The following is a 27,519-nucleotide window of genomic DNA, read 5'->3' as shown; positions in this document are numbered from 1 at the left end:
GACTCCCTGTGTTGATGCCGTGGCTCTCTGCAGAGGGTAACCTGAGGCCAGGGCAGGTGTTTGTTGGCACCCTAATCAATTCTAGACTCGATTAAACTAATGCACTCTCTGCTGGCATCCCAGAAAAGCTAAGTATCCTTTGCCATGTAAGGTACTCATGGTGGCAACAGTAAAGACAGACACAAGGGATCACAGTTCAAGGGTGTTTATTGAACTTTATAATGGGTGAGAAAAACGCCTAAACTAAACCTAAAGCTAAGATGGGAGCAAGCTACGACCATCAAATAATAATAAGGCAGTCTTAGTAGCGTCTTGTCAAATCAAAAGTGCCTATACTAAAAAAGAACAAAAAAAACTGTTGCCAATCCTTAGCACTAAGTTATTAAAAGAAATGTGTGGGATAAGGTTCACCAGACAAGAAAGAAGTGTTCACAAAAATGATAAGTCAGTATGGTATGGCTGGGTCTCCCTTCCCCACGTTTTTAACACGGGACAAGGTGGGACTTCTGAGCAAAGCACACCCCTGGGCCTCTCCAGCATGAGGCTCACAATTCCAGTTCAACTATATCAGAGCATTCAGGGGCCAAGGCTCTTCTTTGCAAAGTCTCTTCCCTTAGGAGGCCTGATGGATCAAAACAACACACATACAAACAAAAATTCCCTCTGTAATCTTGTGCCTTGGGCGATGGATCTCCCACTGCCAGGCTCGGGTCCTTCCTGCATCTTGGACCTCCCTCCATTGGGATCACAACGGCCTTTCAAATGCGGCTTGTAATACTCAAGAGCCCTAATGTCTCTTTAATCAACTTCCCTTCGTGGACAACCCTCAACCCGATTCACTCTGGTCTACACAAAGTTCACAGGTATATTACTTTTCACCCCAACTCGCAGGTACCCCTCAACCGGGTTCACGCTTGCCAAATATACAGGTCACTTTACTTCTCACGAGACAGGATTAATTTCCTTTAGCTTCATCTTGGAAATGGGTCAGCGACTTGAGTGTACAAGGGACTTTACATGACCCTTGTAGGACCACTCCGACACCTCACGCTGCCCTTTCCTAGGGCCTTCTGGTACTTGCAGTTTCAACACAAAAAGGGCCAGCGGGATTCCTTCGAATGAGCACTCCTGCAATACCTGACACTCTGCAGCTGGCCCATCTCTGTCAAATTAGTGAGCTCATCTAATGTTGCCACTTGCAATCTCGGGCTCAATACAATTTGGTTTGCCATTGGCTTCCTTCGACTCACTGATTGTGCTGATTCCGCTGGCTTGCTTCTTGAGTCAAGGACGGTACCACGGTTGCCAGTGTGCCTCCCTGCCTGTTATCAATGCGGGAGGCCACCATGCACCGTGGACATTGTGGGATGTTTTTACCCACGCATCCAAGCCCTACCACAGAACTGTGCATTACGGGCATTGAAAACATCATGATGGCCAGAAATCACCGGAAAATGCACAGGGAAAACATGAAAAATAGGTTGCCATCCATTTTTGCCTCTGTCAATGTTAATACAAGAGACCATTGCCAGGCCCTATCCTGTGGCTGCACACAGAGCAAAATCAGTGCAAAGGGATATGGTGCTGTTCAAAATCCGTTTTAATTAATGTCAGAAATTGCTAAAATCATGGGCACAAAATTATTCTGCTGCAAAATCCACATCAATACAATGTTAGCAAGGATCATATGCCATCAAGTAAAATCCCCTTTTTGAAATGCATTAATTCAAGACAGCTGCCAAAAAAATGGGTGCAGTACCGGCGCTTGACACTAACCGGCGCTAGCGATCTAAACTCCGACAGGAGACCGGTATTTCAGGAGCTGAAAGGAATCTAAGCCAGCTGGGACTTCAAAGCCTTGCTGGTTAATGAGAATTCTTAACACATACTGTTCCCGGGCCCTATACTAGAAGGCAGTCTGATTTAATTAAAAGTTCAAGAGGCCTCTGTCCATGGGAAGCTGTCACACCTCAGAACTCCACACCAGAAGGCAGGAAATCACAAGTTTCTGTTAATCAAATGGAGAGTGGCACTCTGGACTGATGCCCTGCTAGCAGGAAAAACCAGACAAAGGATGCCTTCAGCTGAATGGGATATGCTGATTTGAGGTGTAATTGTCAACAGTTGCTCTGGGGAAGGCAAGACACATGATCTCTGAGTCAAACCAAGTTCCTGGGGGCAGGGGCAAACAAATGGGTGTACTGAATTGAGAGCAAACGTATGTTTTATTAAATTGCTTATAAAATATTGTATTAAGCTGACAGAAATGTACAATTTGGGGATTCTTAATATGAGAAATGTACCCACAATTTGAGACTAAGCTCAACTCTGTGTGATGTTCTGAGACCGAACCCTGCGATTATTAATATTACAGACACTGTGGTTATCTCAGAAAACTGAAAACTTATAGTAATATGCTCAGGGAGGGGGTGTACCTCCGTGGAAGATTTGATGAAAAACCAATATGGCGAAACCCACTAAAAAGCGCAAAATGTTGTCGTTTCTTAACCTAAGCTCTTAGAAAGACCAGGCTTGAACAGAGACATGTCTTAATTCATCTGTGATGTGTACATGTATTATGAACCACGTGTGTATCTGGGAAACCTGTTTGTTATGAAAATTCATTTTCTAAGTAAAAGCAAAGGGGCGTTTCTTCAATAGATTGTAAAAGGGTAGCATCCCTCTGACTCACAACTCAGTTATCCAGTTACAGGACAGAACATCCTCTAGCCTATCGGGATCGTTAGTGGGTTGGGCATAGAAAGTTAGCCTTCCCACCCATTTTTCAAAAGACATAAAAAGAGCCACTGAGACCTAGGTGGGGACTGCTCTTTCCACTTTCTTGCAAAGCACTTTGACGGACGACTTCAAATTCAGGCAACATCCAGAGACCAGAACTTGGAAAACCAGACTCCAGATTCCAGAACTTTGAAGCAGAAGGCCTACTGCAAGCTAAAAGTATTCTCAGCTGCCCTTACAATTTTGCAAACTGATTTACCCCAGACTTCCAAGGGGCACATCAGAATAAAACAGCCGGGCTGTGCTGTTTGATTCTAGCCAAGAACTTTTGCTAGAACCAGACCCAGAAAGCAGAGCTGTATCCAGAACCGCAGACCAGACCGCTGTGCAGTGCCAAGAACTTTTGTCAGAACCAGAGACGTAGACCAGCAGAGCAGAGCTGACCCAGATAGCTGTGACTTCAGAACCACCCGCTAGGAGTCCAGTCTAAACCTGTTGACCAGATCTTGACAGCCTATTTCAAATTTATAGTGTGAGTATCCAGCCAGAACTGTGCAGAACCAATCTCTTAGTCTAAAATAATCTCATCCCATCCATTTCAACCTATTTAGAACTGCATAGAAATCGTGTGTCCATTCTGTGATTTCAAGCCTGTGAAAGTGTCATTTGTCATTTGAATCTTACTTTATTTCTGAGAATCTACCTCCACTAAATCGTCTGTATCTTTTGAACCGCCCAAAACCGACTTTCTACTCCTTATAGTTTTTCCGTAATTGCGATCGACGCACTCGGACAAGTGCTGCGAATTGCAATTTGACTCAATTTCTCCACCTGTCAAAAATAGCTGTCCTTTTGCTTGCAACTGCTGAAATTCGTTTTCAATCTGATAATCATTCCTGATTAATTGCTAGTGTTGACCTGAACTAATTCAAAGTAGCTGTCACCTACCCTGAATCTCCTATAGGGAATTAAAATCATTTTAGCATATTTTTCACTTCATCGCAAATCACATTTAAAAGTATTTCTGCCTGTTTTAAAGCATACCGGTTGCTCTAAGCTTGCTAGGGGGGGAACTGGAATTTTTATTGCATTGGATTGTATTCCTGAAAACTGTGTGCTCTCCTTCCATCTCTTTATATTGCATAGGAGGGGGAGTGAATTGTCACAAGGAAAAGTGATCATATTATCTCTTGTTGAAACCATATCAGTTTATTTCTGTGCTGCATTCTTTCCATCATTGCTTTTCCTTGAAACCATAAAAGTATTCTCTGCTACCTTATCCTTTCTATACTAACTCCTCACTGATTGAAAAGAGTGTGCAATTGTGACATTACCCATTGTTGATCAACATTATATTCATAAGTGTGCTATCAAATATTAATTTATTCATAAAAGTGTGATATATATATATTTTGTTTAATTATTCAAATAAATCTTTTAATTTGCAAAACAAACCTACGTCTTGGCTCAGTGAGGATCCGGGGGATTCAATGAGAGGGGCGTTATACAAGGGTTTATCATCCAGATCTATGAACTTGTCATAAAAATATATAAATAAGGGCTTCCCTTGGGCATCCCAGACTAGGCATTGACTTAGTTGGAGTGCTGACTTGAAGTCACTTAACAACATCTGTTCCTCCACACACCAGCTGTAACTCCCGGTCTTATGATTTCCCCTTTGGAGGCTTTGCAGGTCTGAGTTGAAAAGGGCAAGGGCGGTTTCCCCATCACCGTCCCTCCAGGTCTCGCCGCCTTTCCCCTCCATCTGAACTGACAGTTCTGTGAAGCTGTTTCCTCATGCGTTTGGCTTTGCTCGTAGTGTGCTCTCATGCTCCGCCTTTTATTCCTGTGGGGAAGATAAAGGGACATCAGATGTGTGTGATAATTGTGAATTGCCTGACCCTTGTGTTGAGACATGTCAGGTAAACAGCTCTGGTGTTAGTCCGTTGACTGTTACAGTGTAAGAAAATATTTGTGTCAGAAAAGTGGGGGTTCAGCTTCTAAATATCATACAGGGTAGTATGGGGAAAAGGTGTTACAAGGAAGGGGGTACCGCATCTCAACCTTCAGTGTCCCACTTAGACTCCCAGAAGGCCCCCCATCCAGGTGATCCTCCCCCACTGATCCACCCCCAGGAACTGGATCCAATAGCGATGGTCGTGTCCTGGCCACCTGGATGACAGATCTCTGGGGACTAGTGGGTGAGACACCTTCAAGTTTCTCACAGCCAGCTGTACAAAAAGTAGCAGTTAGTTTGATTTATAGAGTTGCCAAATATTCTCCCTTTTCCATTTTCAGGCAATTCCTTCTTTCTTTACCCATCCATCAGAGAATGAGCTTAAAACTGCTATGCCTCATTTTCAAATGCACTTATGGTCTTGTCCCACCGTATTTATCTGGTAGGATCCACCTGCAACAGGCCAACAGACCCCTGGCTCACAAAACCGCATTCTTCAGTTTTTTCTTCATACCAGATGTAAGTTCAGAGGGGACCAGCACTTCTTAGTGCTAAGGCTGTATTTATGAAAAACTTTCCCCCCCAACACCTTTCTGGCTTTGGCTCCTGATTTGCCTTTCGGAACGCTCCAACGACCTGCCACTTTACCTTATTTCTTGTTTGGTCACACATCATTTTAGCATTCTTCACCCAGATGCAGTTTACACTGCCGGGTTCATGTGTTGCACATATATCAACATCAATGCTGCAGCTTAAGCCACTCCACACTCCTGTCATTCAAGACTACTCCTTTGCCTGCAAGATCGGGCTGCAGCTTTCTATCAAACCCACTTCAAACTTCTTCCCAGCAGTCTCTGGGCAAAAGAGCCGGGAAACGCTGGTTGCTAACACCTGATTGAGGACTTGAATGTTTGGCAGTTATTCTGAGAAGTACCCAACAGGCCTGATCCTAAGGTCTTATTCCCCGTAGTACAAGGGCAGCATCAGCAAAAAATAACATTCAATCGACCTTTCCTACCGCTTTCTACAAAGGGATCGCACTGCCGCTCAGCAGGGATTTGCCCCATGCCCCCTATCCCCAGTCACGCTTTATTGAAAAGTGACTGAGCCAAGCCCCATTGATTGTGACCAATGCTGATCGTGACCACGTGGTTGAGCCCCCCTGCCCCCAAACAGTACCATTTCAGTGCCCATATACACTTCCACTCTCAGACTCGGAATTCTATCTACGACTTTCACTTTGTGCATTAGGTCACAAAGATGTGACTTTCATTTAACAGTGAAAGTATTTGAGACATGTTCTTTACAGTATTTGCATTTTACCTTCCCTTCTCCTCGGTCTGGCTCCCCCAGAAGAGCTTGGCCTTGACCGCTCGATGACCACTGCCGATAGGTGACCCGAGGGAGCACTATCCTGCTTTCATCAATAACCTACACTAGGTGTCTGGGGCAAGTCGTTCTCTCGCCATGGGCCGAAGCTACGGAGCGTCCATCCTTTGCTGCTGCCTCAATGCATCACACGCGCATCAGTCTGATGTACTGTTGCGTCCATGAACCGATGCCCAAAAGAATCCTTGCCTGTGGGGCTAGCGAGAATTATAATCCTACAAGCTGCTGTGGGCCCGTTTCGGGTAGGCCTACCTACAAATGTGTTTTTGCGGAGAAACACTTTTTTAAACCGGATTCAACATTACTTTCTGTACTTTACTTAGTTTTAACAAGTGATACTGCTGAAGAGGCAGCCACCCATTTTGTGTGTGTAGTAGAAGTAAACATGGAAGCAAGTACATGCAAAACCCGTAAACAGCATTCTTCTTACAGCAATAAACGGTACCACAATGGATTTCCTTCAACAGATGCATTGAAAAAGCAGGCTGCTGTGGTCATCCCACAAAGGGTCAGTGCCTCACTGGAATACACACACAACTACTGCATGCATCATTAAAAGGGTGAATAACACGCCCTTGTGATGCGAGCACGGTTGAAGTTGTTGCTACTGGAATTAAAAAAAAGAAGGCTTCACACATTATTTCCATACAGTGGTGTTAGCAACAGTTTGGAAGATTTGGAGGAAAAATCAAAATGAAACCTGAACTCAAGCGGGTACGCATGAAGAGTTGTCAATAGCTTTTTTCTATTGGCTTTCCGTATGATCAGAGCCAGGGCTAACAGCATACTGCTCATATGCAAAGACGCAGACGGGGTGCATGTTTGGAGAAACATTCACCTAAACATACTTTGCAAACAGGTCTTTCTACCATTAGCACCCTGCGAGGCGCCTGTAGCCAATGAAAATTCCCAGAACACGTGCTATATTCACAAGGGTAAGACTGCGTTCCGAGCACTTTCATTAGTGTCAGGTGTTTCCATTCCCTGCTCCCCCTTAGCACCCGTGTAGGCCACTGCATGTGTGCTAATAGTTTTCTTTTCTTTTGAAATAATGAACGAAAAACGTACATGTTCCTCGCTACCCTGCTGCCTTCAACCAGGCAGCCCCCTCTCCAATGTTTATGATGTCAGTCATCGACATGGAAGACGGACTTCCTGGTTTGAAGGCAGCGCAAGGTCGACCGCAAGGAAAAGGTATGTGTTTCTTTCATTATTTCAAAATAAAAGACAACCATTAGTACCCGTGCAGTGATGTACAAGGGTGCTAATGGCGATGTGCCCCCTCAGTGGCTGGGCCCACCGGTAGATATTGGCCTGCCGCCCAAGCTAAGGGCCTGAGCGAAGGCTATCACAACATTTTTCTTGCTCCCCCATCTCATTTTTTACTGAGGCGATATGCCCCCTCAGTGGCAGGGCCCCCCTGTGGGTAATGGCCCACCGACCGCGCTAAGGGACCGTCGCTTCGCTCGGTCCCTTAACTTGGGTGGCATGCGGTGGCAGAGTGGATTGAATGAATAGGAAGGATAGAACGGATAGAACACACTAAACGGATGAGAAGGACGAAATGGGTCTATGGAATGGATGAAATAGGCCATATGGATGATGGGTCGAGTGGATGGAAGGGATAGAATGGACTATTAGATTAAATAGATGTTACAGATGAAATGGATGAACAGAGGAAGTGGAATGAACAGACAGAGTAAATTAAACGGATAGAATATATGGCACAGATGGAGTACTCCATCTCAAGCGCTTTAATGATAACCACCATATCACACTACCACGCTTACTCTCTCCTATACACCACCACTCAACTAGAACAGAGCGATACTATGACACATTCGGTATAGCTGTTCTCATACTAACACCAGCCACATACTCCTCAATTCAGCACACACCGCTAGCTTATGCGTCTCCACAGGCCTAACGCAGACAGAAATCAATCTGGGTGTCCACCCACCAGAATTGAACACATACAACTGACCACCCCACCACCACACCTACCACTAAGAAGCAGCTATCATGCAACTGCCACACCGGCTGCACACATATCGGGTGCACCCACGCACCCTATGACACTCTCTCTCCCTCTACTGACTTGAACTGTGGTTCCCAAGGGCGTTCAACCTACCAGCGCTTTGAGATCATACCAATGATACATAAGGCGCTATATAAATGCCAAATAACATAACATTATCCACAGGGTGGGCACGCCACCTAGGGTATATTGCGCAAGTACACAATGAGATGGGGGGGCGGGGGGTATTGCGAGAGGCCAGTAATACTATACCCTCAATTCAGATGAATACACAATCTTGGGATCCATGTGGGCAGCCGTGAATAGTCTAGGGTCCTTCTCCGTACCATGGGGCTGTAGATGTGCCAGCTAATGCGCTAATGCATACATCTACTATGTCCCAGTTTTTCTCTGCCTCAAATCCTTTAAAACCAGGAGCACGGAGCATAAGGGATACATTACTCACCGTAATCGTATTTCTGATGCTTGTATCTGCTTAGATTCACATGCTGTGCATAGGCCGACATCTAGTGGAAGCTGCGGAGTATTACAGTTTGTTTTTCGAAACTCGAAAATGGGCGTCGACACAGGGCGTGCCAGTAATACTATCCCTAGTGTGACGTCCACTGTACCCAAGATCCCTCAAGCGTCTAGGATCCTCAGATTGTATTGTTTCTGACATGAGGTAGCATGAGGAGTAGCGCGAGTACAGAAAATCCAAGCAGATAGATAGAAAGGTAAGACTACAAGCAACCATGCGCCTTCTCTCAGAGGGGAGGAAGGGTGGGTCGCATGTGAATCTAAGCAGATACAAGCATCAGAAATACGATTACGGTGAGTAATGTATCCCTTCTGAGGCTTGTGGAATCTGCTTAGATCACATGCTGTGCATAGATTAGCGAGCAGTACCTGAAGAAGGAGGTGGGATGTGAGAAGGGTCATGAGCAAATAAGTGTCTTAGAACCGCTTGTCCCACTTGTGTATCTGCCTTGGAATGGGTGTCAATGCAGTAATGCTGAGTAAAAGTGTGAATAGAGCTCCAAGTAGCTGCTTTGCAAATGGTGTCAAGGGGTACATTTGCAATGAAAGCCAGAGTGGCCCCAATGCCTCTAGTAGAGTGGGCTCTTGGCGTGAAAGGCAGAGTTCTTTCAGAGAGTGAGTAACACAGCTGGATACAGTTAATCCACTTCGAGATGGCACCTTTAGAGACGCTATCCCCCTCTCTGCCTGTAGCTACGGAGACAAACAGTTGATCTGTTTTTCTTAGCGGTCTGGTCTTATTTACATAGTAGAGGACCGCCCTACGCACATCTGGGGTGTGTAGTTTCACTTCAGCCGAGCTTTGAGGGTCCTGGAAGAAAGCCGGAAGCTCGATGGACTGGTTTACGTGGAATTTAGATATAAACTTAGGTGAGAACCTAGGGTGTGTGCGTAAAACCAGTTTGTCTTTATGGACAGTAAAGAAGGGATCCTGCACTGACAGAGCCTGAATTTCACTGACCCTTCTTATAGAAGTAATAGCTACTAAGAAGGCCGTTTTATAAGTCAGGTGTTTGAGACTGCTTTTATGCATGGGCTCGAAAGGGGGTCCCATGAGCTTAGATAGCACCACATTAAGGTCCCACCCTGGTGGTGGGTTTGAAATAGGAGGGTGAAGTCTCTTTACTCCTTCCATGAAGGCTTTAACTACTGGTACTTTCCACCACGAGACCTTGTTATTGGAAATATGCCGACAGGGCTGCCAGGTGTACTTTCAGTGAGTTAAAAACCAATCCTGTGTCTAGCAGGTGGAGCATGTATGTAACAATAGTGGAAGGGGTGCAATCAACTGGGTTGATTTGTCTACTCTGGCACCAGATAACGAATCTCTTCCACTTGTCAAAGTAACAGTGCCTTGTGTTTGGTTTCCTAGATTCCTTTAGGATGTCCATACACCTCTGTGGTAAATTGAGATGTCCAAACTCTATGACCTCAGCAGCCATGCTGCCAGGTTCATTGAGTTGGGTTGCTGATGCACTGTTTGACCTTGGTGCTGGGACAGTAGGTTGTACCAGGCTGGAAGTTTGATGGGCTCGCACACCGCCATCCTGCGTAGGTGTGGGAACCACGGTTGTCTTGCCCACACGGGAGCAACTAGGACGAGCGTCATCGACTCTCTGTTCCTCTTGTTCACCACCTTCCTGATGAGGAGTTGGTGGAAAAGCGTACGCAAACATCCCTGACCAGTTCATCCACAGGGCGTTCCCTTGGGAGTCTGGTTGGGGGAACCTGGATGCAAATCCTGGGCATTGTCTGTTTTCGCTAGTGGCGAATAAGTCTATAGTGGGGAAACCCCACTGAGAGAAGATATTTTCTACGACCTCTCTGTGTAGAACCCATTCGTGTTCCTCTGGGAGGGAGTCTCTGCTCAGAGAATCCGCTAGGGAATTGAGCTCCCCTGGAACATGTTGTGATGACAGGAAGATGTTCCGTCTGAGTGCCCATATCCAGATTTTCTGGGCAAGCTTGGACAGATTTAGCGAACGAGTCCCTCCTTGCTTGTTCAGGTAGAACATGGCTGTTGTGCTGTCCGTCCGGATCTGCACTGACAGGTTTAGTAGGTGGGGCTCGAACGCTTGAAGCACTCTGAATACTGCCAGAAGCTCTAGCAGGTTGATGTGGTTCTTGGCCACTGAGGGAGACCAGAGACCCTGAGCTGTGTGGTGGAGATGGTGAGCTCCCCACCCCGTCAGACATGCATCGGTAGTGACTACTGCCTGTACTTTGGGATCGTAAAAGGGTTTTCCCTGTGCAAGATTCTCTCTTGTCCACCAGTGAAGGCTTTGTACTAGTGTTGGCGAAACGACCACTAGATCATCCCACTTGCCTGAGACCACTGTTTCGCCAACCATTCCTGCATGGGACGCATGCGCAGGCACGCGTGGGGGACCAGGTAAATACATGACGCCATCATGCCCAGTAAATGCATTGCTTTGCGTACCGTTATTTGGTGACCGGGCTGATATTGCGGAATTTGCAGTAGTATATTCCGAATTCTTTCCTCTGAAGGAAATGTCAACCCCTCATGAGTATCTAGGATTGCTCCTAGGAACTGTTTGGAGGTGCTTGGCACCAGGCTTGACTTTTTCTCGTTGATTGTGTAAGAGGATTCAATTCAACACTACAGCTAAGTCAATGCCTAGTCTGGGATACTGAATGGAAACCCTTATTGATATATCTTTATGTCCAGTTCATGAGTTCTGGATGACTACCCCTATATAATACCCCTCTCTTAGAATCCCCTGGCCCCACTGAGCCAAGAAGTAGTTCTGTTTTGCAAGTTTAAAAGGTTTATTTGAGAAATAAAACAAAATATAGATACCACGCTTTTATAATAAATTAATAATCGATATCGCCCTTATAAATATAATGTTAATCAACAATGGGTAATCTGACACTAGCACACTTCTTTATAATCAATGAGGAGTTAGTATAGGATGGATAAAGTAGCAAAAATACTTTTTATGATTTCAAGGGAAAAGCAATGAGGAATAAAATGCAGTACAGAAATACTTGATATGATTTTAGCAAAAGATAAGATAATCACTTTTTCTATGGCAATTCACCCCCCTCCCCTATGCAATGTAAGAAATGGAAGGAGATGGAAGTAACACACACAGTTCTCAGGAATGCAATCAAATACAATACGAAATTCAATTCCCACCCCAGCAAGCTTAGAGAAAACCGGTATGAGTTTTAAAACACAGGCCCAAGCGCTTTGAATGTGGTGGCAATGAAGTGAGAAATATGCTGAAAAATGCTTTTAATTCCCTTTAGGAGGTTCAGGGTGAGTGAGAGATACTTGGGATGAGCTCAGGCTCACTTTAGCAATTATTCAGGCATGGTTATTAAGAGGCAAACAAATTTTTAGCAGAGGAAAGCAAAAAGCTGCTATCTTTTCACAGGTAAAGAAATCAGGCCAAATCGCAAATTGCGGCAACATTCGCGAGTGCGTGAATCGTGATTACGGCAAAAGTATAAGGTCGGTTCTAGGTTCGTTGGAAAGCAGAGATTCTAAGCTTTCAGAGGAAAGTTAAATTTCGTTCCTAGCCCAAACGGTTCCAGAGATACGGACGATTAAATAAAGGTAGTTTTTCGGATTTAAAGTAAACTCAAAATGACAGGTGACAGCTTGCAGCTGAAGAATTGACAGGTGACAGTTGTGCAGCTTTACAAATGACATATGACACAATTTCTAGGAGGCTGTTCTACTTAGGTTAAAATAGTTTGGATTAGATTATTTTAACTAAGAGATTGGTTCTGCACAGTTCTGCTAGGTACTCACAATATAAATTTGAAATAGGCCTCGCCACGGATCTGGTCAGGTTTTGGACTGGACTCCGGTTCTGGTCTTGGCACTTCACAGTGATCTGGGTCAGCTCTCTGGTTCTGCTCACAGCGGTCTGGGTCACTCTGGATCTCTGGTCTGGTCTCTGGCAATTGTTCTTGGCAAAAGAATTCAAACAGCTCGCCCGGCTGTGGAATAGTTCGGAAATGATTTTAAGGTTGCTAAGGCCTGCTGAGAAGAGTTCTCAGTTTGTGGGTTTAGGCCCTTGCTTTAAGTTCTGAAGTAAAGTTCTGGTCTTTGGAGATTGATGGATTTGAAGTCTGGATCTCTGGATGTTAAGTCGTCGGTCAGCATGCTCCGCAGCAAATGGAATTGAATCTCTCTACCTGTCCCAGCAGTCTCTTTTTATGTGTTTTGAAAATGGGTGTGTGCCTGGGCCTAGCTAAGCCTGCCCCTCTCTACTTGTCATTGGCCCAATTCTCCCCTCTCCCAGGATTGTCAGCATGATGAAGTCTGTTTATGGGTCAGAGGATCCTCCCCTGGTCAGTTTGCCCACAAATCTATATTTGATTCAAATACATCCTTCCCAGATATACAATTTTTTGAAATTACATGTGCACATTCTATATTCCTTATGGTCCATGCTTGTCCGCCTCTGATCTTCCTGGGGGCTTGCATTCAAAAATGACAACATTTTGCGCTTTTTAACTGGTTTTGCAATATCGGACATTTACCCAAAATTACACACATGTGCGCAAGGAGTATGGACATTAATTGATGAAGTGTCAGATTTTTAACGTGCAGACATTTGGAGTGAGACCCTATTTTCCGCTAGCAACCCCCCAGAATACACCACAGGGTCCTAACGCCTCTCAAAATGTTCACAGAAAAATCACAAAAATAATGATATTACTTATATAATTCTGACAAGTCCGCACTATGAGTTATCTATCTTTTTAAAATTATGCCCTGGTCAAAAAGGGGTGTGGCTTCCCACATCACAGGGTGTAATAACTGGTTTATCCACTTCCCCCAAGCTCAGCTTGCTAGCAGAGGCACTGCCCCTCCCAGTTTCCCCTAAGAGGAAGCCACTTTTACGACGCCCCCAATATAACACTTGCCTGAGTCCAGGACAGGCCTTTGTTCAACTCCCTGTAGTCCCCAGCTGCCACTCCCCTTTCAATCAACAGGGCCATGTGACCTCAGGATGCAGCCAGGCCTGGGGACACAGCTGTTGATCCAGTTTCAACTCCTGTCGGGGGTAGTTGTCAGGCAGAATTCAGTTTCATTAAGCCAGGTTTCAGCTAAATGTCACTTTTTGTTCCCAGTTTTCTACATTCAAATCAAACTGACAAGGGGGGCGCTGTTGTGCGCCGAGCAAGATGGCCGCCTAAAGCGTGAGCTCCGTGGCGGGCAGACTTCATGATCCTGTTTTTGGCACATTTGCCCCTTTGCAGCCGCTCACGGGGCACCTCAGGGATCCTGTCGACCCAGTCCCGACGTGAATCGGGGCCGGGAGGAGCTTTCCCCGGACTTCGCGGTGCCCATCCTCCAGCCTGCGGCGCTCCTGCGTGTCTAAACCCGGCCCCGGCGGGGAGTGGACGATCCCGCCCGGTGTCTTGCCGCATTCTTCCTGCATCTGCTTGCATAGGTGGGGGCCAGCCTGCCTTACCCTTCTCGGCGACGGGGTCGACGGAGACCTGGGACCCGCCGGCCGAGCTACTGTTTCTGCTGGTGCCGGGTGGCCTGAGGCGCCCTGCCCCGGCGCTCCTGGAGGAGGAGCGTCCGGCCTGCGGCGAGGCCGGCCTGCGGCGAGGCCGCCCCGCTCTTCCTCCCCAGCTGCGGGAGCCGCCGCAAGATCTCCTCGCCCTCTCCTTGGAAGTCTCCCCCCCCCCATCAGCACACGCTGCGCTGCTGGAGCGGCGCGGCTTCCGGGTGCGTGCTGTGGGGGACTCCATTGTGATCCTGTGGTCCCAGCCCCGGAGTGAGTGGTGGGTCCGGGAGGAGCTTTCCCCGGACCTTGATGTGCCCACCCCCCCGCCTGCGACGCTCCTGCGCGCCTACACCCAGCCCCAGAGGAGAGTGGACGAACCCGCCCGGGGTCTTGCCGCACCTCTTCCCGCATCTGCTTGCATAAGTGGGGGCTGGCCAGCCTCTCCCTTCTCGGCGGCAGGGTCGCAGAGACCTGGGACCGTGACCCGCCGGCCGAGCTACTGTTTCTGCTGTGCCGGGTGGCCCGAGGCGCGCTGCCCCGGCGTTCCTGGGGAGACGTCCGGCCTGCGGCGAGGCTGCCCCGCTCTTTCTCCCCAGTTGCTGGAACCGCCGCGGGGACTCCTCGCCTCCTCTCGTGAAGTCTTCATCGCCCGTGAGGGGGTTGCTGGGTCCTCCCCCCCCCGTCAGCGCGCGCTGCGCTGCTGGAGCAGCGCGGCCTCCAGATACGTGCTGTGGGGGGGCTTCACTGACTTCCCGTGCCGGAGTTGCTGCCTTCTTCCCTCTGTTGAGGGGTGCCCGTGGTTCTTTCACTGGCAGCTCCCGGCCTCGGGGCCCTGGTGTCACCCCTATCTGGGGGGCCGTCTCTCCTGCGGTGGGGGCATCGGAGGCCCACAAACAACAACAACTGACCCCGCCTGGTGAGCTCGAACTCTTCCTGGCCCTCCTACTTGGAGGCCCCGCTCTTGACTATCCCCCCCACTGGGGGCCACTCTGCCTTCGCTGCCCACGCATTTTCTCCACCCTGACTGGAATCCTAGGCTCTGGGTGGCCCTACTGCTCATCGGTGGCCTGTTTCTCCCCGCTTCATTACTCTCGGGGCTGCTGCCTCTCCACCCGGAGGGATACTCTGCTGGGGGGTGCTGGCGGTGCCGCTGGTCCCCACTCTCCCATATCTGGGGTCTCCCACCTTCAAAGCCCTCTGGTGCTGATTCCTACGCCCCCCTGAGTGGGCTGGTCCCCCGCGGTCTACACTGACAGCCATAACACTTCACCGGTACGGTCTCGCGGCCACGGCTTTCCCTGCTTCCCTCTCTTGTTACACACCCTACCTGGGTTATTGGCTCGCGTGGCCCGGTCCCCCCCGTCCCCTTATTGGGGCAGCCAGCGCTTCCCCCTTCATCCCACTCAACCACCATCTTCGTCAAGATGACCAAGGGGGGCGCGAGGAAACAGAGCTCCATTAACATGTTTGCGAGGGCTGCTGTGAGATCGCCGGAGGAGCCCACTGAGCAGGCCCCTGTTGCATCATCATCCGTCGAGGCACCGGAATCCCAAACCATGATGGACTTTATCAGGGAGGGCTTCACTGCTCTGCACTCAAAACTGGATGATATGAACGGCACAATATCTTCGATCAAAGCCCACATTGAGAGGACCGATAGTCGTGTGTCTGAGGTCGAGACACGGGTCGGTTCTGCAGAGGATGCACTGGGTGCCCTGCGCTCCGAGGTTGTCGCTCTCTCTGGCCGAGGTGGAGAAGAAGAACGAGGACTTGGAATCCCGCTCAAGGCGTAATAACCTTCGCATTATCGGGGTTCCTGAGAACGAAGTCCACGAGCCAATGGAGGACTTCGTTGAGCACACACTAATGTCACTTCTGGATTCACCCAAGCTCTCCCCTCACTTCGCTATTGAGCGGGCGCACCGTGCCCTTACGGCTAAACCCAAACCCGGGGCTCCGCCTCGGCCCATCATTGCCCGGGTCCTGAACTACCGAGATCGTGATACCCTGCTTAGGGCCGCGAGGATCAGGGGCGAGCGGTTCTTGGGTGGTGCAAGGATTCATCTTTACCCCGATTTTTCGACTGCCGTCCAACGGGAGCGTAAGACTTTCCAAGCGGTGAAGCGGAGGCTGCGAGATCACTCCATTAAATATGCTATGCTCTACCCTGCCAAAATGGCGCATAGAACATGCTAACCAGGTGTTGTTCTTCACGATCCCAGAGGAGGCCTCTAAGTTTTTGGACGAACACTTCCCAGGTTGACTCCCTTCTCCTGTCCACGGCTCTGCAGCTACCCCTTTGGGCCCTGCGGGGGGAGGCCAGGTCCGGCCGTTCCCCGGCGCTGGAGCCGCATTGATCCTCTTCCTCGGATTCGGCTTGTTCAAGTTCGTTTAGTACAAATAAGTGCCATGTCGCTATGTGCAAGACACTTTGCCTAACTCATGTACAATGTTTGTAGTTGCACCTTAAGCTCTACTGGTTCTGCTGCAGCCCGGAGCGCTGCAGCCAGCCCAGCCTACAGGCCCCCAGGCGCTGATGCCTCTAGTTTGGTTTTGGTTGAGGGGGGTTGGGACTGTCATTCCTCTGTTTGGGAGGGGGATGTGGGTGGGGGTGGGACATGTTTGGGGTATTATTATCAGAAAATTGGCGCTGGCAGCGAAGGCGGACCGTGATGCAGCATTCAACCATTGGTCTTGGTCACTTTTTTTGACTGTAACACCATCGTATCTATGGTTGAAGGGGACTTGACCTTTATGAGTTGGAACATACGGGGGCTGGGTAACTATAAAAAGATGAGGCAGCTCCAGCTGCGGGCTGAGCGCCACGGATCCAAGATTCTTTTTTTGCAGGAGACACATGCTCGCACGGAACAATGCGTGCGTTTCGCCAAAACCTGGGGCCCCCATAGATTCTTTACCGATTTCTCTACTCAAAGTCGTGGGGTCATGACCCTCATTCACAAAAGTCTCCGGTTCACCCTCATTTCCTCACAAATTGACCCCCTGGGCAGGTATGTTCTGTTACATGCCACGCTTCAGGGGAAGGAAGTGGTTCTGCTGAACATTTATGGCCCCAACCTGGATGACCCTGAGTTTTACAGACAGGTCACGTCTCTTCTGGATGGCTTCCCCCTTGTTCCAATTCTCTGGGGGGGTGATTTTAATACTATCTTCGACGTAGCCCTTGATAGATCTGGGTCCAAGCCCCGTCATCTCTCCAGGGCAGCCTATGCTGCATTATCATCCTTACCTCGCTTGGCCATGGTGGACGCATGGAGGTTCTTTTACCCCGACTCCCGCGTTTATTCGTTCTACTCCTCAGTCCATGACTCATACTCCCGAATTGACCGTTGGGTGATCTCCAATACTTTGGTTAAGCACGTGATACAGTTAATGATTCTGCCCAGAACCTTGTCCGACCACTCTCCAGTGACTATCACCGTGAGTTGGAGTCCTGATCCCGGCCGGACCCGCTGTTGGAGATTGAAACTCCTCGCTCTGCTCGACCCAGAGTTCCGCACCGAGCTCGAGGACTCTATTGAGGAGTTCTTTGAGATGAACGCGGGGTCGGTACCATCACTGGCCACACTATGGGAGTCTTTTAAGGCTTATATTAGAGGGATTGCACTTTCCAAAGAAAATGGGGTCCTTAAGTCGATCCGGAGAGACCTAGCCGAGAGTGAGTCCAAGTTATCGACCCTAGAGGCTGCGAGCTCACTTCACTCTTCCCCGGGTAACCTAGCGGCCATTGGGGCGGAATTAGATACGTTCCGCTCCCTTGCTGAGCGCGAACAGAGGTTTCTGGACAACCCAGGCACTGCGAGGAAATACGGGGAGGGCGAGCGCCCTGGTCGTCTCCTTGCGAGGTTGATACGACATGAGACGGGTTCCCCACACATACTCGGGATCGAGAGACCTGACGGCTCCTTGGCTGTCTCCTCTCGGGACGTCAACACGGAATTCTTTAATTTTTACGAGTCCCTATACTCTAACTCAGACGAAGTGTCGGTAGTAGAGATTGACTCCTTTCTCGATTCCCTCCCCTTGTCGACTTTACCCCCTGAGGCCGCAGGCTCTCTTGATTCCCCACTCACACTGGAGGAGCTCTCTGACGCTATCGACTCCTTATCCTCGGGGAAGGCCCCCGGCTCGGATGGTATCCCAGTCGAATTTTACAAGTCCTATTAGTCACTCCTGCTTCCCCACTTGTTGGCTGTTTGGGAGGAGTCGGTGGAGGCGGGGGTGTTCCCTCCTTCACTTCGTGAGGCCACGATTACAGTATTACTAAAGGCTGGCAAACCCCCCTCGCATTGTGGCTCGTATCGTCCGTTTTCACTTATGAATTGTGACGCCAAAATTGTAACGCTCACCTGATTCCCGCAGAGGCGCCGGTCTTGACTGGGTGAATGCCGTATCTTCAAAGGTGATGTGTAACACATGGTTGGCTCTTTGGGCTGGACCTCTGTGCACTGTATGTCTGACTCGAAGAGTAAGATGTCTGCAGATAGAAAATATGGGATTAATGAACTGGGGTTATTGGGTGCCTCTCTCCTCTTCCCTTTCTCTTCTCCTGTAGAACCCCAAAGGTTAACGCCCTCACCTTAGGTAAGTGAACGCCGAGCTCTCCATCTGCCTCGGGGCAGGGTGCCGTAACCAGTTTCTTCACTGGATAAGGGTGCAGGCCTCTTGACCTCAGAGGACTGCTGTCCGTCGTTAACTGCACGAACGGTAAGTTCTGGGCACTTCAAATGTCTTAAAAGTCTTTTGTAATGATATCTCTTGTTTTGCAGGGTTCCGGCGATGGCGGATGGCGGGCTGATGAGAGTTGAGGATCGAACCCGCGTGAGGAATAGAAGCGCCTGGAAGCACGTAAGTAAGCGCTTGTAGCCTGCTTCACGATGCGCACTAACTGTCCCTTTTATCTTGCAGGTACAAGTTCGGAGCTTTAGAGAAGCTGAAGGGTGCTGGAATACCCACTGGATTCGGCGTGGGAAGGAGTAATGGCACGTGAGTAATAAAGTTGCCCAATGTCTTTAAACGCACCTTCTTTTGCCTTTCAGATGCGGGATGCAGCGCCGAAGGCCTCCGGAGCGTGCGAAGAGCTGGTAAGCTTTTGTCTTTCAGATGCCGGAATGCAGTGCGAAGACCTCCGGAGCATGCGAAGAGTAGGTAAGCCTTTGTCTTTCAGATGCCGGAATGCAGCGCGAGGCGTTGGTGACAGCCGATGGACCAGGTAAGAGATGCGCTGCCACTGAAGACCGTAGTGCTAACCTGTTCTTTCTTTGTCTTTACAGGTGCTGCTGAAGACTGGATTCCAGGATGGTAAGCCTTTGTTCCCTTAGGCCCAGGATCAGAAGCAGAAGACACGATGAGCGTTCTGCTGCAGAGAATGCAGAATAACATAAAGCAAGATTCATCCATCGGGTGTGGTTTAAATAGCCTCCTGTAGTGCTTAGATGTCTCCTTCCACAGCCACGCCTAGGTAAGAAAAGAGTTCCTGCTTTCCAGAAGAGTTCCAGTATTCTGAACCTAGGGAGTGGCTCCTGCCCCACCCAACAGGAAAAGTAGTCCCAAACAGAAGAGGATCAGGGGTTCAACTGGCAGGTAAGTAAGCAGCATGGTCTGCTGCAGGTAAGTCCACCCAAGCATTATGAGCCCGGCGCTTCCAGCGCTGGGACTGGGCATCTTTATGAGCCTGGTGCCACTGGCGCCAGGACAGGGTCCAAAAGGTCCCAATTGGGACTGGCTGGCACTCGGAACCGGGGTTATGGGTCTGCTTCCAAGGGAGTCGGGCAAGTCCTGAACTTTTGGAAGCAGAGATCATGACAAAAATATATGCAAAGGCCCTGGCGCTCAGGTTAGCCCCCCTCCTACCATCCATCATTCATCCCGATCAAGCCGGCTTTGTCCCGGGGCGCTCCACCTCCCTTAACTTAAGACATATATTTAATATAATCGATAGGATTAGCCCAGAGACTCAGGCTGTGGCGGCCACGCTTGACATGCAAAAGGCCTTTGACTCGGTCTCATGGCAGTTTCTTTGGCGGGTTCTCGAGAGCTGTAAATTTGGTCCCTCCTTTCTCTCTTGGGTCAAGCTACTCTATTCATCTCCCGTGGCTAGGGTCCGCACTGACGATCACTGCTCCCCTCTCTTTGGGATCGCCAGGGGGACGAGGCAGGGGTGTCCATTTTCTCCCTTGGTTTTCGCGATTGCCATTGAGCCCTTCGCATCTTTCATATCCAAGGTTGCCATGTAATCCCCCTTTTTTAGGAGGGGGATTACCTCTTGTAGCGTAGTCATACGAAACTTTTGGGGCTTGACATACTTGTTGGCAGGCCGTAAGTCCAATACTGGGCGCATTGTCAAATCTTTCTTTGGCACAAGGAAGTAAGTTGAATAAATACCCTTGTTTACCTGGTGTCCCGGGACGAGTTCTATCGCGTCCTTTTCTAGCAGAATGGCGATCTCCTCGAGGAGAATCTTCTGATGTTCTAAAGAGTGTACTCTCTGTCGTGGAGGATGGTTCCGGGGACGCTGCAGTAGTTCTATACAGTACCCTGTGGATACTGTTGACAGCACCCATCTGTCTGATGTGATCCCTTCCCAAGCCTGGGTGAAGGTGGAAATGCGTCCCCCTACTGGGGTTGCGTGAGAAGGGACCCTGAACTGAGCGTCACTGCTTTGGTGGAGGCGTGCCGCCTCCTTTGCTGGGGCTGCCTCTGCCTTTACCACAACCACTCCTATTACCCCTGCCGTAACCCTGGGTAGACTGTTGGCTGTTGTTCCACTGTGTACCCTGCCCCTGGGAATAGTTAGATCCTCTCTGGGAATTTTGGCCGCGTGGGCGACGAAAATTACTATTCCCTCTCTGGTTTATTGGTTAACTGGCCAAGGGACTTGAGTGTCTCGTATTCGCCCTTGGCATTCTTCAGTGCGTCCTCGACCGCCTTACCAAACAGATCGGCTTCCACCGGTTTGTCCAACAACGATGCCTGGGTTTCTGCCTTAAAACCAGACTGCCGTAACCACGCATGTCTCTTGATAACAGTGCCTTCTGCCTCAATCTGCCTGTGTTGTCCGCGGCGTCAAAGGTTGCTTTCAAAATTCAACCAGACACGGCTCTACCCTCTGCGGAAATCCGAGCTAACTGGCCCTTTAAAGGTTCCGGAGCAGAGGCTATGAGTGCCGCGACTTCTTCCCACTGATGGCAGTTGTAGCTGGCCAACAGGGTGGTGGAGTTTGCAATCCTTGCCTGATAGGCGGACGTTGAGGCTACTTTCCTGCCGAAACCATATCGTTTTTTGCTCTCCTTGTCTGGAGGAGCTATGGACGATGACAAGGGTGTTCCAGCCCTCTTACGAGTGTTAGTGACAACTAGGGAGTCTGGCTTCAGATGTCCTCTTATATAGAGAGGGTCAGACTGGGCTGCCCTGAAAAGTTTTTCAACCCTGGTATTGACTGCTCTGGTGAGGTTCGGGTTCACCAGGGACGGGTCTATTCTTCACTGAATGGACTTAAGGATAGGGATGGTCTGTGCAACAGGCCTCCTTTCTCCCACTAACTCCTCGGCGAAGTCCCTCTCCTCCTGGACACCGTGGGTGTCAATATGGAAATGTTCTGCTGCACGTGCGAGAACCTCATTTAGGAGGGGTTGGTTATCGACACGGGAGTCGGTAACCGGGGCTTCGTTTTCTACCAGGGAATCTACTCTGTAGGTTTCAGGGTCTTCCTCTTCCTCTTCTTGGTCTTCATCATCCCCATAGTAGCCCGTCCCGGTTTGCTCTTCTACCATGCCAAATTCTTGGTCCTCACCAAAGGAAGCCTCTCCTTGATGCAGTGAGTATGGTCTTGAGTATAGTTGTACCTCGAAGGGGTCTGTAGACCTCATCGGTGTCTCAAACCGGGGCTTTTTACTCAGTGGGATAGGATCGTTAGAGCCTGAGGGTGTCGCCCCTTGTGGATCATACGAAAGGAAATGGTCTGGATTTTTATCGTAAAAGTCAGCCAAAGAAGACATCCTTGACATGACCCTATCAATGTCTTCACTCGACCACGTTTTGGAACTGGGAATGACTCTCTCAGCAAGTCTCGGAGATTTATCTTGAGTAGATTTGCTGGTTTTAGACATATCAGCAGACCTGGTCTTGTCTGTCTGTTTAGGGGGAGTGGCGTGTTTTACAGGTGTGGAAGAGTGCAAAGGCTGCTTCTTCTGCTGTTTTCCCCCCTCCCCGTGAGTGGAAAAGTGTTTTCCCTGTCCTTTTGTGGCTCCGGAGGTTTTCGACACCTGGCATCGAGGATCGGGGGTAGAGTCCCTGTCCTTCGAGCGTGGGGCCGCGCTGATCTTGTCTGTGGGCTCCGACTCCTGGAGCGCGGCCTGGGGGTGGAAGTCGTCTTTGTCCTCCGACGATCGAACTTCTGTTAGCCTAGGGAGCGAGGCACTTTTGGCAAGAGTGGATGATTGCCTGGAGTCATGCGGCGATCTCGATCGAGAACGCCCAGAGGACACCGAATCGGACCATTCTGTTTGTGCCTCTTTCAGAGAACTCGACGTCGTCGAGTCTCGGTTGGACTTCGTGTGTTTAGTGTGTGTGGTGTGTGAAGCGCTTGTGTCGCCGGGGGTCTTCCCCATAGCCGCCCTAGCGGACGACCTTCCGAGGTCGGGGACCTGCGCTCGGCTGTCTTTTGACGCCGCAATGCCCTCGCCGTCCGAAAGTACGGCGTCGCTGCCCTCGCTGAAGGCACCCTCCGCTGCCATGGCCGCCTGCCTGGCGTGGTGGGCCCAACGCTTCGTCGAATGGTCCTTAAGTGTCTTAGGTTTAAACCTACTACACGCTCTGCAGTTCGCTTCGGGGTGGTCCCTCGGCAAGCAGAGATTGCACGTGGCGTGCCTGTCGGCCCAAAGGTATTTGCGATTGCACTTGGGGCAGAATTGAAAAGGGGTACCCTCCATACGCACCTTGAGGCAGCGGGCTGTTAAGTGTAGGAAATGTATAAGGTGTACCTATATACCAAGAGTGTAGAGTATGTCCAACCCCCACTCTCCCTACTTGCAGGGCCGAGGCCAGAGGCCTTCCAAGGCCCGGGCCGAGGCCAGAGGCCTTCCGAGGCCCAAATCCGTCGTGCAGCAGCCGACGGTCGATTTCTTCTCCAGCCCGCGTCGAGTGTCGAAGTTCGACGTTGGGATGGGGAAGGATGTAAATAATTTAATATTTTAGCAAAAGTATGGCTAAGGCCAGGGGACTCCGCAAAATGCTTCCGACCAGTATGGCGGAAAAAAACAATCTGAGGATCCTAGACGCGTGAGGGATCTTGGGTACAGTGGACGTCACACTAGGGATAGTATTACTGGCACGCCCTGTGTCGACGCCCATTTTCGAGTTTCGAAAAACAAACTAATACTCCGCAGCTTCCACTAGATGTCGGCCTATGCACAGCATGTGATCTAAGCAGATTCCACAAGCCTCAGAAATAGGGCTTTGGGATTTCAGTTTTTAAATGATTTTTACACATAAATACAGACAGAAATCCATGGTTTCCTTTCAGCATTTATTTTTAAAGAAGCATAAAAAAGCAGAAAATTCAAGTGTCTTGATTCAGGATGTCAATAATGCCTTGCAATCCAATGGCTTTGCAAGAGAAAACAACGGAGAGGCTAAAAAAGATATAATCTATTTCTCTTGTAAGTTGTTTAAAGTGTTAACACTGAGGATCAACACGTCAACAAAAGGAGCAGCTGTTGGTTTTTAAGGTGAAAATGGAACTTGAATTGAAGTGCAAGAACGCAGCGCTCAGAGCTTCCCGTTACAAAGCCCATTAATATTTAATTTAAATAAATATGTAAAAAGCACAAGTTGCAACTTATTTTATTTTACAGAGCAAATATAAATGTGAATAAATACAGATAAAATAGTTTCCAAGAAAACAAAAAGATGAATATAGACACATTTTGAAAAAATAAACACCATAAATCAGGGAGCCTTAAGCATAAAGCTTGTTATTATAATCTTTTAGAGTGGGGCAGGAGTTGGAGTTCACAACAAATATTTTTCTAGTTTATTAGAACATTTTGGGTGCATTTTGGGGGCAACAAACATCTGAATAATGGAAAACAGGTAGCCCCAAAATGGAAAACATGCATCCTTAAAATAGCCTCCAAGCCAGCCCCTTCCATTTCCAAAAAGGTCCAATGACGTGTGGTGGAAAGCAAAGAGCACGAAATGTATGGGAAAGGACAACGAAGACCTTGTTGCCCGAGGGTGCAACCCGCTCCAAAAATAACTTTAGCATCTCACGGCCATTCAAGCGCCGGAGCTCTAAATCTGGAGGAACAATTAGCAGCACTTTCATTTCACAGACAAGCTACAATTAGGGGTTGAATTAAATGCTGCTCAGCTGAGCTCGGGCCTTACCCAGCTGTCAGGCTGCACGAGTTTATACATTATGTGTGTGTTTTTTAACTGCAGGTCTTGAAACATCTCTTTTCTAAAGAAATATTAGACTAGAAAATACTCTGGGCACATTGAGCTTTCACTTGACATGTATGCACATGGGGAGAAAAGAAGGGCATTCGCAAACTGCAAGTGATAGCACAATAAAACTATTCCTGACAAATGTTAACTCCTCTAAGCCAACAGCACAGATAAAAAAGGAGAAGGATTTGCCGTTGTCACAAAAGCACATCAGAATCTCAATGGCACATTTACACACATCCTGGACTGCGACACATTGCTCATCCACCTTATCCGGAATCGAAAACCTCTCAAAGTAGTGGTGGAAGACCAGAACCTAATCTTTCTTGGAGATTTCAACAGCTGACTAGAGGAAGAATAAGAAACTTGAGTGAGCAAGACACTCTGCTTGGCATATACTCAATCCACATTTCTCAAATAGTCTTGTGACTACAGCACCCCCCTGAACCATGTTCTATGAAGCGGTCTCTTATGTTACCTTTTGCTGTCAACATACCAACGACAAGACACTGGCCTAAGGAGTAGCGGGAAAGCACTCAAACTAGAGGACCTTGGATCATTTATGGAGGACACCAAACCTATTACAGGAGAATCGGCTATCTTGCTCCTGCGGGAAAATACAGAGAGATATCAAAAGCTCTGGACATGCTCACTTCTTTGAAACTCATCACCTGTTCAGTAATATACACAGTAGCAGGATATACCTCCCAGCTACGATCCCTTGGGAAAATCTGGAAACTGGGGCAAACATTAGAACCAGAAAAACAAGGCAGCATGTCAGTGACCGATTAATCACTGCAAAGCAGATATATGAAAGGGCAAAAGGGTATACGACTTAGAACACATTATTATGGCAACTCACCCAGAGAAAGAAATGTTCAAAACCCTCAAGAAAATGAGGAACCTTATCCCCTGCAGCAAAACATTGACGGCCTCCAAGAAATTAATATTGTCAACCACTTACAAAAAAAGTGAAAAAATCTAGCAAATCATAGACACAGCACAGATTGATGAAAATGATGGCATTCTTAGCAACGATAACCCAAGTAACAACACAATCACTACAAAAATGCAAACCAATCACAAAAGTAGACGGGTGCAGGTGTAACAAAGCAGGCTCCCCAGCAGAGCCCTAACTCTGGTACATATACAAAGACATCCTCGCCAAAGGAACGTCAGTGCTCTATGTCCACCAACTGTTGAATGCTTCATTGGAAACAGGAACTGTACAGAGATCTTTCAAGGCTGCCTGCATTAAACCACTCCTCAAATATGCTCCCAGAAACACAGACAATACCGCTAACTACTGACCAACCTTTAATATCCCATACCCGGCTTAAATCATGAAAAGAAATATATATGTAAACGCTAGAACACGTTGTGTACAACATCATCCTAGATCACGTGAGGTATGATTTAGACCAATGAGGGAAAATAATTGGCACTCTTATCCATTTGGGATGATGTTAAAATCATTGTAGAATAACATCACCACAGCCTTCATACTCTTGGATGTGTCAGCAGACTTCGACACCGTCATCTATGGATCATTAATAACATGATTGGAGGAGGTAGGCCCACGCAACACATGGTGCAGTGGAAGAGATCTTTCCTCCTATATGGAATATAAATCCCCTGGCTTCCCCCCCTCAGGAACACCTCACGCAGAATAACGTCTGGGTTCCGTGACCATCACCCCTCCCTTTTCAATGTATTTATTTATTAATTGGGTATGTAAAATGTGCCTATAGAGCAAAATGGTGTTTCAGCGCCCATCAAGGCAAAGGAGGGGGAGGAACAGGAAAAAAGAAAAACCGATACAATAACATTCCTACTAGATCTTGAAACATTCGGATCGTGCAAGTGCAGTACAATAAATGGAGAAGGAGGGGGGGGCAGTGTAGGTCGGCAAGGAGCAGGGAAGAAGACGACAAACAAGAACGTCCCTACTAGGTCAAAACAATTCGGATCGTGCAAGTGCAGTACAAGAAATGGAAGGGGGAACGTGTAGGTTGGGGAGGAACAGGGAAGAAGACAAAACAAGAACGTTCCTGCTAGGACATGAGACAATTCTGATCGTGCAAGTGCAGTACAAGAAACGGAGGGAGGGGTGTAGGTTGGGGGAACAGGGAAGAAGACAAAACGCTCTTACTAGGTCTTCAGACAATTTGGATCATGCAAGTGTAGTACAAGAAATGGAGAGGAGGGTAGGGGAAGTGAAGGGCAGGGAGGTAGGAGCAATGCTCGGGAGGGAGGGAAGAGAAGGGTACATTAGAAAAAGGAAGGGGAGGAGAGGAAGAGAAGGGCAGGGAAGGAGGGAGGAGACGGGTACATTAAGTGCAAGTGAACAGGTCCAACACAGCACAAGGCTGGAATGAAGAGCAGAATTAGAGTGGGAACATAATTTGGGAATGCCTCACCACATGGTGTAAGGCTACATTAAGTATGCAGGTACAAGTATGTAAAATGCAACAATGGAAAAGCCACACCACAGGTGTAGGGGCTACCCATGTATGCAGGTACAAGTAGGTAAAATGCAGTAATGGAAATTCTCACCCTATGGTGCAGGGGGCTACATCACTATGCGATATTATCGGATTGAATGTAATGCTTTCTATTAAATTATACATTTTCAGATTTAAACTACATAACAAAAACTGAATTAATGTTAGACAAAACAAAATTCTTTGAATTGTCTGGTCATGTTTCTCTATGAAAGATGAACACATCTGAGGAATATGAGGCCTGTTGGAAGATAACCATATCAATATTTGACTTCTATACATGGAAAGTTTATCTTTTATTTTACAAAACTGTTAAGGTTAAGCTAACAAAGACAAACTCTACAAACTTGGAAATAACGTTAAGGTAACACAAATATATCAATACATTTATAAATATATTAT

The 27,519-nt window shown here is 48.3% G+C and overlaps 1 protein-coding gene across 13 annotated transcripts in view; it reads right to left on the bottom strand.

Annotated features, from left to right (window-relative positions):
• RAPGEF2 (Rap guanine nucleotide exchange factor 2) overlaps nucleotides 1–27,519 on the bottom strand; it is a 1,671,940-nt gene that overhangs the window by 364,359 nt on the left and 1,280,062 nt on the right. The window lies entirely within an intron of this gene.

This window comes from Ambystoma mexicanum, chromosome 6q (assembly GCF_040938575.1).
Source record: "Ambystoma mexicanum isolate Mex_15411 chromosome 6q, UKY_AmexF1_1, whole genome shotgun sequence".
Lineage (NCBI taxonomy): Eukaryota > Metazoa > Chordata > Amphibia > Caudata > Ambystomatidae > Ambystoma > Ambystoma mexicanum.
The sequence above is the reverse complement of the archived record's forward strand: the minus strand, read 5'-3'. Positions and strand labels throughout refer to the sequence as shown.